This window comes from Rhipicephalus sanguineus, chromosome 1, assembly GCF_013339695.2.
Source record: "Rhipicephalus sanguineus isolate Rsan-2018 chromosome 1, BIME_Rsan_1.4, whole genome shotgun sequence".
Taxonomy (NCBI): domain Eukaryota; kingdom Metazoa; phylum Arthropoda; class Arachnida; order Ixodida; family Ixodidae; genus Rhipicephalus; species Rhipicephalus sanguineus.
The window spans coordinates 280,769,847-280,780,334 of NC_051176.1; positions in this window are offsets into that span (position 1 = coordinate 280,769,847).

The window sequence follows — 10,488 nt, forward strand, 5'->3', positions numbered from 1 at the left end:
TTTGTTACATGACCGCTGGATGAAAAGAACGCACACAGTGCGCGCTTCCATATAAATGTGTGTGTGTGAGCTGTAGTGGAGGGCCCCGGAAATTTCGACTACCTGAGGTTCTTTAACGTGCACCTAAATCTAAGTACACGGGCCTCAAACATTTTCGCCGCCATCGCAAATGCAGCCGCCGCGGCCGGGATTCGATCCCGCGACCTTCGGGTCAGCAGTCGAGCGCCATAGCCACTAGACCACCGTGACGGGGCAGGCGGCCGTAATTTATGACCGTCGAAGGGAAGCCCGCCGCCAACAATGGGCTGATCTGATCATTAAAACTAGTGCGCTTGTGATGTGGGCGCGACTTTGTCAACGCAGATTCTAGGCAAAGTGAAGCAACCCCTCTCTTAACAATGTTAGAGCGTGCAGAATCAAATGGCAACAGTCCCTTTTTCACACGAGGATGGTAAAACCGGCAAAGGTGGTCACTGTCTCACAGTAGCTTGAGGTCTAAGAATTGTAGACAGATCTCCATGGGTACATCGGCTGTAAATTTTAGTCCGCGTCCATATTCTTTAAAAACATTGAGAACATCATCAGAGAAAGAACGCTCAACTTCAACACGATTTGTGCCATAAATAACAGTTACAAACGCACTTGGCGAAGTAAAGCCATCCTGTTGAAAATCATCTGAAATATACTTGTGGGGTGAAGAGGGCGCCCGTTTGTCTAAAAGAACTAAAAAATCATCAACATATCTAAAAAACTTTAAAACCTTCTCCCCACTTAAAATATTATCCAAAGTCTTATTTACATCAGCTTAAAAAAATCACACAGAACTGGGGCGACACAGGAACCTCTACAAATTCCTTGTCGCTGCAGATAGGGCTTCTCGTCAAAAGTAATAAATGTGACATAAAATTTTGAAAGTGCTAAAACGTTCTCAGCGGACACGCCCGCGTGGTTCTTAAAAGGAACGTCACTATTATGCACTTTCGAACGGTGGCCAGAAGCTTATCACGAGGGACAGAATAAAACAAGTCTTCCACATCTACCGAGAAAGCATCAGGAGTCTGCTGGTTATTTCGAATAAAATCGCCGACATCACCTGAGCGCTTGATGCGAAAGGGATCGCTCACTGAAAGCGTCTTCAGCTTGCCTAAGAGGAACTTGCATACGCTCACCTGCCAAGAACCACCTTCATTAACAATAGTTCCGAAATGTATGCCCGCTTTGTGGATTTTTGCCGAGAAACATGCATTCAATAAGTTATTACTTTTGCAACTTGCTATAGTCCTAGCTCACGTAGGCAGACCCACTTCTTTGCAGAAGCGACGAACTTAGATTCAACGCAAATAGCACTCTTTTTAACGGGTAGGAAATTTCTGTTCACAGCAATAAGAGCCTCCTAGTTGAATAGTCCCTCAGGCAAAACAACAAAACCACCATCCTTTTCAGCTTCAGTGTTGCGGAGTTGCCACTCCGGAATTGGAATGACTCCGGAATCATTTCACATTCTCGCGACCCCGGAATGGAATGGGGACAACGCTTGGAGGAATTGAATGGGAATGGAATTAAGCGCCTTTTGCACGGAATGGAATGGGAATGGAATTACGTCTTTTTCCGAAAATATAGAACGTTTTCGCCTACGCACTGTTTTTCAAACTTCAAACATTAGTAAGTCAGAGCCTCGAATTTAACAATAAAGCAGTATTTTTAAAATGGCTTGGCTGATTACAAGCACGGTAAATTTATAAGCAACGCGCCTACTACAAACCGAAGCATGAGTTAGTGTACAAACAAATGCATTATCCCAGCAGATACTGAAGGGAGAAACAAATTATCCCTGCGCGTTGGTTCCCATTGATACCCCCACACGAAAGTGGCGAATACTCTATGCACAACCTGATCTTTATCTCACGAGCAGTTAAGTACACGACACACGCAAATAACGTTTGCGACAAGGAAGACATTGCATACCTGCGCACAGGCGAACACAGAAAATTCTCCTCACCCCATCCATGCTTGCGAGGCGCGCTTGATAAGTGTGAGTGCTGACGGGCACTGCTGCCCAGTGTTCCGTATTCGATGCAAAGGCACAAGGTGCCCGAGCGGTGCACTGTTCCAACTAATACCGGCAGATCTAGATGGTTTTGTTCCCCATTAACCAAATGTTAGTTTTCTCCATATTCACGACCGCTCCAGACGCGTGACAAAACTGCTTAGCCCTTTCAGACGCCACCTATGAATAACTGACTGTAAATGTGTAAAATCGATACAACGTTATTTCAAGGCGCTCCATATTTTATTGCAACAAAAATAACGTCATAACATGTTAATGTATGTGTGTTATAATAACTAATCCTAATTAAGTTTCAATTAAATATCTATTGATCCTGTAGTCATTGACGCTCTGTTCATAAACTGAATAAAATCTAAGGCTAGAAATATAGTGCAAGTTCATTTTTGGTTATGTTCATTTTAAGCAAAGAAAAATTATACTTTTCACATGGCTCGCAAGAAGCGGCACGTCGAACGACTTGTCGAACGTGGTAGTGCCTTCACTAAAGTGATCATATGCAACAGTACACCGCAAAATGAAGTTAAATGAAGACAAGTTTATTATGCAAGATGTTCAATTCATCCAAAGCTCGATATATATCGCTCTTTCTTAGCCCCTCGTTGATACAAATAGCAGAAACAAGTGGTGTACACAATTGTGTATACATAGCGTCTCAAAGGGTTAGTCTTCTTGAACATTACTTTTGCCAGCATAAAAAATGCTATGTCATAATTTTACCACTAACACATTTAAGCTTAAACAATATTAAAGCATCATCATTCGTTTAAACATGCTGACCATGCAAATACTATAGGCAGCGGGAGAACTGTCCCTATATGGAGATCAGTAGGGTGGTTGTACTGCACGAGATATCATATGTCACCAAGCTACTATCCCTCGACCTTGGTAACGTGTTTTACGTACTTTGGCAGTTCTTAATGCATCTGACGACATCAGCTTTATGGGGCGTTCATTGTTAACTCGATAAAACTATCAAGATGCCTTTCCTACCCTGAGGGATTACAGGAATGGAATTGAACTGTCCGGCCATTCCCGGAGTCGAAATGGGCTAAGTTCCTTAATTCCGAGGAATCGAAAGGAATGGAATTGCGGCAAGTTCTAATTCCCCGGAGTGGAATTGGAATGGAATGGAGGCGCCCATTCCGCAACACTGGTCAGCTTGCACACACATTAAATTCTTCTTCTTAAAAAACGACACCACATTGTTCAGTCTTTTTGCTGCTGCTATTGTCCAGAACTTGGGCTGTACACTCGGAAATGCAGTCAATACCATTCTAGCAGGCATCTTTCACGGTCCTGGCTGCAGCCTTTGCTGATAGATCCCTGTTCAGGCCCACCAGCTCATGGGCGGAAACCCATCTCTTGGTGGATCATTGCTCTTGCGCATCATCTTGTAGGTATATATGATGATCGGTCACGTGCTTTCACTAATATCGTCAATGGGGATGGCAATCGCCAGGCAGATTCAAAGGGCGGACGTATGGGCTCCCCGAAACGCACCACTAAAGCGCGGACAATTTAGAGTTGGTCCTTTTAGTGCGCCAGCGAACGCCGGTTGTGGTCCAATGACCGAGTCAGACCCATGAGTTGATAACACAAACAAAATATATTCTCAGTTAAGGCAGTACAAGCATCACACAAACATGCACACTCGGCTGGTACCAGTTACAACTTCACAATATAACTCGGATGGTGTTAACACAACGGGAACTAAACAAACAGATCACGCGCTACAAATGCAATCTCATGCATTACAACCTATTCAAGGCCGGTTGAAGTCCTGAATATTCAACAGCGTATCCAGTCCACAATTCTTGGACGGAACTTCAATGCTTCTCTTCCAGGAAACACTCACGCAAACTCCAGCGCTGATCGTCGTAGTTCCCTCCGTCGTCAGTCCCGAATGTTTCTCTTCCAGGAAATACTCACGTAACTTGTCACTGCTCACACGGCGTCACCATCCGATTCCTCCAGATCGACGATCGACTGACCGCACATTATCATAAACACGTCTTCTTTGGCTGCGGAGCCACACTCAACATAACTTCACCATCTCCGGACCGACTGACTGACTGACCCCTGGTCGTCGGTGCACGCTTTCATCTCCTCTCCCCCGGGTTCCAGAAGCGTCCGAAGTGTTCTCCGGCGTGCAGCCCAGCTAAAGCTAGGGAAAGGGCGACATTTTTCTCGTCGATTCCGCTCGCGGTGGCGTCACTCGGCGTTGCATCATTTGTTTCTTCTGGGTATTTCCAGACTTTGCCGGGCGTTTGATCCGAGGCGGCTGGTTGTCCACGGCTGTTTCGAGTGGGCTAGGAGGAGCGTCGGCGCGCCGGCGTCTTTTGATACTTGTTTTGTAGCGTTAGCTACATTTGCCTAGCCGGAGCCGATTTTGCGTGGATCCTCATGAGCCGTGCTGCGCATGCGCGAGGATCAGTGATGTCACACAGTTGGCTCACCGGAGCCGGCATCTCACGCGCTCTCCGCCACCGCCGCGCGCGGCTCGCCGCTGCTGGTCTGCGCGTTCGAGAGGAGTGGCATCGTAGCCGCGGCAGACGCACTGGCGCCGGCGCGCGCGCAGACTCCGCCACCGCTGCGCGCGACTCGCCGCTGCTGGTCTGCGCATTCGAGAGGAGTGACGTCGTAGCCATGGCAGACAAACTGGCGCCGGCGTGCGCGCAGCTATTCGCCTTCGCTGTGCAGTCGCCGTCTGACACTGCGCTGGAGCCGCTTGATAGCGCCTCTGACTGGCGTTTGCAGGCGGGTAACGCCATGGAGAAGGAGATGGCAAATGCTGCTCAACGGCGCAGATGAGCCGAGAATCTTGAGAAGCTTGTCTCATCGGATCCCGAAGTAGTTGCCAGGCAATTAGCGGTTCAGCGTACGAAGAATGAACAGAAGAAGGCTAATAATCCTAGACAATCTGGAAAGCTAAGAATAATCAGCTGAACTATTGCTAACGCTACGTATATCCTGGCATAGCCGAGCTAAGCCACTGCAAACTTTTTTTTGTTGCGCGCGCTTGTTGTGCGAGCGGCTGGCGCCGTGCTTTCCCTGTGCCGTCTGAAAGCGGCCGCGCGCGCGTTATTATTAACACGCTCGTTTGTGACACGTGCAATATAAACAGTTGGTAGTCAGCGCTGTGTGTGGGGTGTGTTCTTGAGTAGAAGCATGTGTGAATGTGAGTGTGTTTTTTGAGGGAATGCCAATTTGCGCTAAGTATCTTCAATATGACAAGTAACCAACTAGCCCAACAACAATTTCTAATATCGTGGTTTTGGGACGTAAAAGCCCAACAATTGTTATTGTTTACAAAACAGTAAAACAATCTACCATAAGCACTCCAACTACAAAAAAACAAAGACTCTCTCTCTCTCTCTTTACTTTGTCAACAGACGACGGGCATTTGTCTGTTAGTCTCTGTCATGCTCGCAAGGCTGCCTTTGAATACCTTCTGGCGCACTTGCACTTCACGCTCGGAAAATATAGTTCTAATTTTGCGAAACTGTGCTGTTTAGTTGTTTCTAATAATAAACTTGAGCATTTAATGTAACATGCTTTCTACTGTGCGGTGTAATGATGGAACGTGCTAATGTGAAGTATAGAATGTTAGAGTTAAGAAAGCACCTCCCCCAGTAATAATAATAATAAAAATAATATCTGGGGTATTACGTGCCACAACCACGATATGATTAAAAGGCACGCCGTAGTGGCCGGCTCCGAAAATTTCGCACAGTACACGGGCCTCTAGCATTTCGCCTCCATCGAAATGCGACCGCCGCGGCCGGGATCGACCTCGCGCCCTTCGAGTCAGCAGCCGAGCACCGTTACCGCTATACACCGCCGCGGCAGAACACCTGCCCCAGTAAGCGCTGCGCTAAACTATAAAATATTCGGCTCGATTTATGCACTATTCAATTTCGAATTGAGATATTACTATTTGCACAATCGTCGCCTGAATTCCAGGTTTAAACAAACAAACTTGAACTGATTTTTTTAAACGTGTTTATGGTCAAGTTAAACCGATAATTTCTTCATACGGAGCTCGAATTTGCTGACAAAAAAGAAAAAAAGGAAGCGGGGGGGGGGGGGCGGAGAGAACTGAAGTATCATGTGTTCCTAGGTGTCCCCCATTTCAGCGGCGTTTCCTCTCTAATTCCAGCGTCGAAGCTGCTAAACTATTAATTCACGGCCCAATACAGGGCGTTTGAGCTAGCTTGCGCCAAGTATATTTTTAAATTTCGCGCACTCTAAACAAAAGCCCGAAAAAAATTACACATGTCAGTTATCTTAGCATGGATGAAATTATCCGACGACGCTAGACAGAGAGAGAGAAATGAACTTTATTTTTGACCAGGCTCTTTGTACTTCAGCCCTAAGGTGGGTGGCCTCCTCAGTCCAGGTAGCAAACGCTAAAACATTTTTACTGAATATTTTTTTCATTGTAGTTACTATATTAAAGGTCTTCGTTAATTGCCCAGCTTGGCGAATCGGCAGTTATCTTAGCATAGATGAAATATTCCGACGTTTACAAAAAAGTGCTACAACTTTGTATTCAAGATTTCTCGCTGGTGTTACTAAATAAATAGTTAATCAAGCAATCTTTGTTAATTACCCAGCTTGGCGGATTGGAAAAAAAAATATCCTGACTTGCTGCATACGGCTCAGAACAATATTCTACACGCGTCGCGCATATCTTTTTTTTTTTTTTAATTTAGGCGCAAGTTAGCTGAAACGCCACGTATGCCCACCCTCACAATAATTGCGGTACCAATTCTTCGCGCTTCCAGTCAAAACCAAGTGGTCGTATTATCCAAAGACTACAGCGGAACAATTTGTTCATTGTTCGCATTCAAAAGGCAGCTTTTAAGACCGAACCCGTGCACACCGTGTTGGTACAGCAGTGGTACAGCAGCATGCAGCGGTAAATTCTCTTGAATGGTGACAAAGTTTCCCGTGCATAGCGAGAAAATTTCGGAGAAATGCTTCCGTTCTGGAGGAACGCACATAGAGGACGACAGTTTTTGGTTGTAAAATATATTTCCAGAAGGCGACGGGCTAAATTTTTCAAACGCTCTTTTATTTTTTTTTCGATGCCTCAAAGAAACGGACCACATTTTTCGAGTTGTCTATATTCAGGATGAACGTGCGAGCACAAAGGTTTTGTGAAAATGACTCTGAAAATTTCACGTCGTGATAGTTTCCTTATTTTCATATGGACCCTCGCAGAGTAGAGATCACTATTCCCCCGCCTAATGTAAAGAGTGGAGGACGGGGAGCAGAATCCTGCTCTGAGCTGGTTGGATAACCGAGGAAACTTTTTGGCACATGACGCTAAGGAACAGGATGGCGCCCGTCCGGTTCATTTCCGTTAATTGTGTCCTCGTTCAACTTGTACCGAAAAATTTTCTCGGTTAAGGACGGGGATAGACAGGAAGAAACGCCATTTTTTGTGCCCGTCTCCTGACCTTTGAAAGCCAGCACGACAGGCAAGGGTGCAGCCAGAAATTTTTATCAAGGGAGGTTTTATCAACATCGTTCAAGGGTTCAACCATGCGCGCTTTCCGCTGAGGCTATCTCGCCAAAGCAAGTTAGAGCATATGCCGCTTGCGCAGGCGACGCAGGCGTAATTACTTGGGGAATGGGTGACGTAGGCATGGCAATACTCCCCTCGCTTTCAGAGCCATGTGCAGTCGACACCCTAGCGAAATCCGGTCTAATCGGGACGCATCCTGGCGATAAAGACTACAGACGCGAAACGAAATAAAAGAAGTACTTAAAAACTGGTTAGGATATGCAGCTGGGACAGCACATGTGTCCTCACAACGAAAAAAAGGAGCCTTTTTTCAAAATGGGAAAAAAAAAGAGCATTAACCTAGAATCGCGTTTTATCAAACAGGTGCACGAACTTTGGAACCAAACGACGGAAATATTATCGTGATCTACGTATATGTACTGTACTTTAGTTCATGCATACATATCTTCTATATAAGGTATGACATATTAATTCAGGGTTCGTTTTTCTTCATATTACCGAAATATTACTGTTCCTACACCCGCCCTACCTTTTTACTATTCCCTTCAACTTTCCGATGCAAACATAAATTAAGGTTTAATGCATGGTTTAATTAATGAATGTATTACTTAGCTTTCTTGAAAAAAATGTCCGTCTGGGCAAATAATTTATTTCTATATGTACGACCAGTGGCGTAAATCCAGAAAAATCACAGGGGGCCACACATCGTGCAATGGCGGTCATTTTGTTTTTATAAATATGTTTTATTTTTAATTATATCAAAACTAAGATTATGCTTTCAAGTGAAATTTTAAAAATAACGTTTGTGAGCAGCTAATAGTATAAGCGTACGTTCCATGGAGAAGTTTTTTTCTAAGCGTAACATGCAGGTAGGCTGTAGAATATTTCCAGTTACGTCATTCGGGTTAAACCATGAAATACAAATGCTAGCACTTTTTTGTGATAACATGTGTAAAGGTACAGCTTTTCTTTAACGTCACCTCCATTCTCATTAGCCTGCCACGATTTAACCCTGAAAACTTTCTTGTAAAGCATTTTTATGTTCACCGGTAATTTTAAAAAAATATCGCAGTCGAGCAATCGCACTTATAGTTTATTGTGAATAGTTTCTAACATGTATTCGACCTAAATAGCGGTTGGTGATCGGGGATTCTGGTTTTCTTTATTTATTTATTTGGAAATATTTCAGAGACAGAGTGAGTCTTGGACAGTGGCGTACACGGGGGGGGGGGGGGCGCACCGGGCCCGTGCCCCCCACCCCTTAATTTTTTTACAGCGAAAGCTGTTACGGGATCACAACAAGGGCCGTTTATTGGCGCCGTAGTTATATCCAGGATGGAACGAGGTTCGAACCTGGGCCCTCTGCATGGGAGCCCAGTATTCTACCTCAGAGCCATCCCGGTGCTTGAAACTGCCTTGCAAAAAAACCCTATACAGGCTTCATGTCGGGAAGGAACCACATTTACCTATGTAATGTAGTGTGGTAGAAGAGCAAAATAACAAGCAGGCGTCACACAACGCGAATTCTGTAACCAAGCGTCACACGATGCGAATTACGCAACGAGGGGGTTGTTGAATGCTTCCAACCTATTACAAAGGGCTCTGCCATAATTCTCCATCGTCATCAGCCACACCATCAACAAAGTGCACATAGTGTCTTAAAGGTGTTTGGCGGGTGCCACGGTTCTCCGCAGAATGCATGACGAAAAATCGCATAGTGGCTGCTTCCCGACTTCACAAAAATTATGATGCTTTATAGCGTAGTGGGTTCCTCGCAAGTGCACTTCTATTGGTTGCCAAGGAAGCTCATAAGGCTCCCTTTATCCATTTCCTCAGGGTCTCAATAAAGTTAATTCCCTCTCTCTCGTTCTCACGTTAACGTATGTTATAGAGCGTGGTGGGAGTGTTAAATAACGACCGGGCGTCACACAATGCGAATTACGTAACTAGTGGGTCGTTTAAAGCTTCCAACCCATTACAAAGGGCTGAGCCATAATTCTTCATCGTCATCAGCCACAGCATCAACAAAGTGCACATAATCCCTTACAGGTGTTTAGCGGAAAATTGACGAAAAATTCCATAGTGGCTGTTTCCCTAGTTCACAAAAATTATCATGATTTATAGCGTAGTGGGTTACTCGCAAGTGCACTTCTATTGGTTGCCAAGGAAGCCCATAAGGCTCCCATGATCCATTTCTTCAGGGTCTCAATAAAGTTAATTCCCTCTCTCTCTCTTTCTCACGTTAACGTATGTTATAAAGAGTGGTGCGAGAGTTAAATAACGACCGGGCGTCACAGAATGCGAATTACGTAACTAGTGGGTCGTTTAAAGCTTCCAACCCATTAGAAAGGATGCAGCCATGATTCTTCATCGTCATCAACCGTCGCATCAACAAAGTCCACATAATGCCTTACAGATGGTACCGATCGTTTCTCCGCAGAATGACGAATAATGTCGTGGTGAGTGCTTCCCAGCTTCACAAAAAATTATGATTTGTGGCGTAGTGGGCACGTTGCTAGTGTACTTGTATTAGTAGCCACAAGGGAGTTTACAACGGGCTCTAGAAATGCCTCTCTTCCAGCTTTCGCTGTGACTGTGCTGCGCTTTCCGCGCAGGCCTGGCCATGGCATAGAGAGCACAAAATGACACTCGATCACATCTGCCTGCCCGACCCCCACTTCAGATCAAGGAGGTGCCCCCTCCGAAAAATATTTCTGGCTACGCCCCTGGTCTTGGATTTTGCATTTTAAAGCTCAGCATATTAAATATTTGCGGCACGTCAGAGGTAACCCGTAGCATTTCAGAAAGTTTGTGTTCTACAGTGCTTTTTGAAACGACAGGCAGCTTTTACTTTTATGCTTCGTTTCTGCTCAATGGAGGGGCTTCA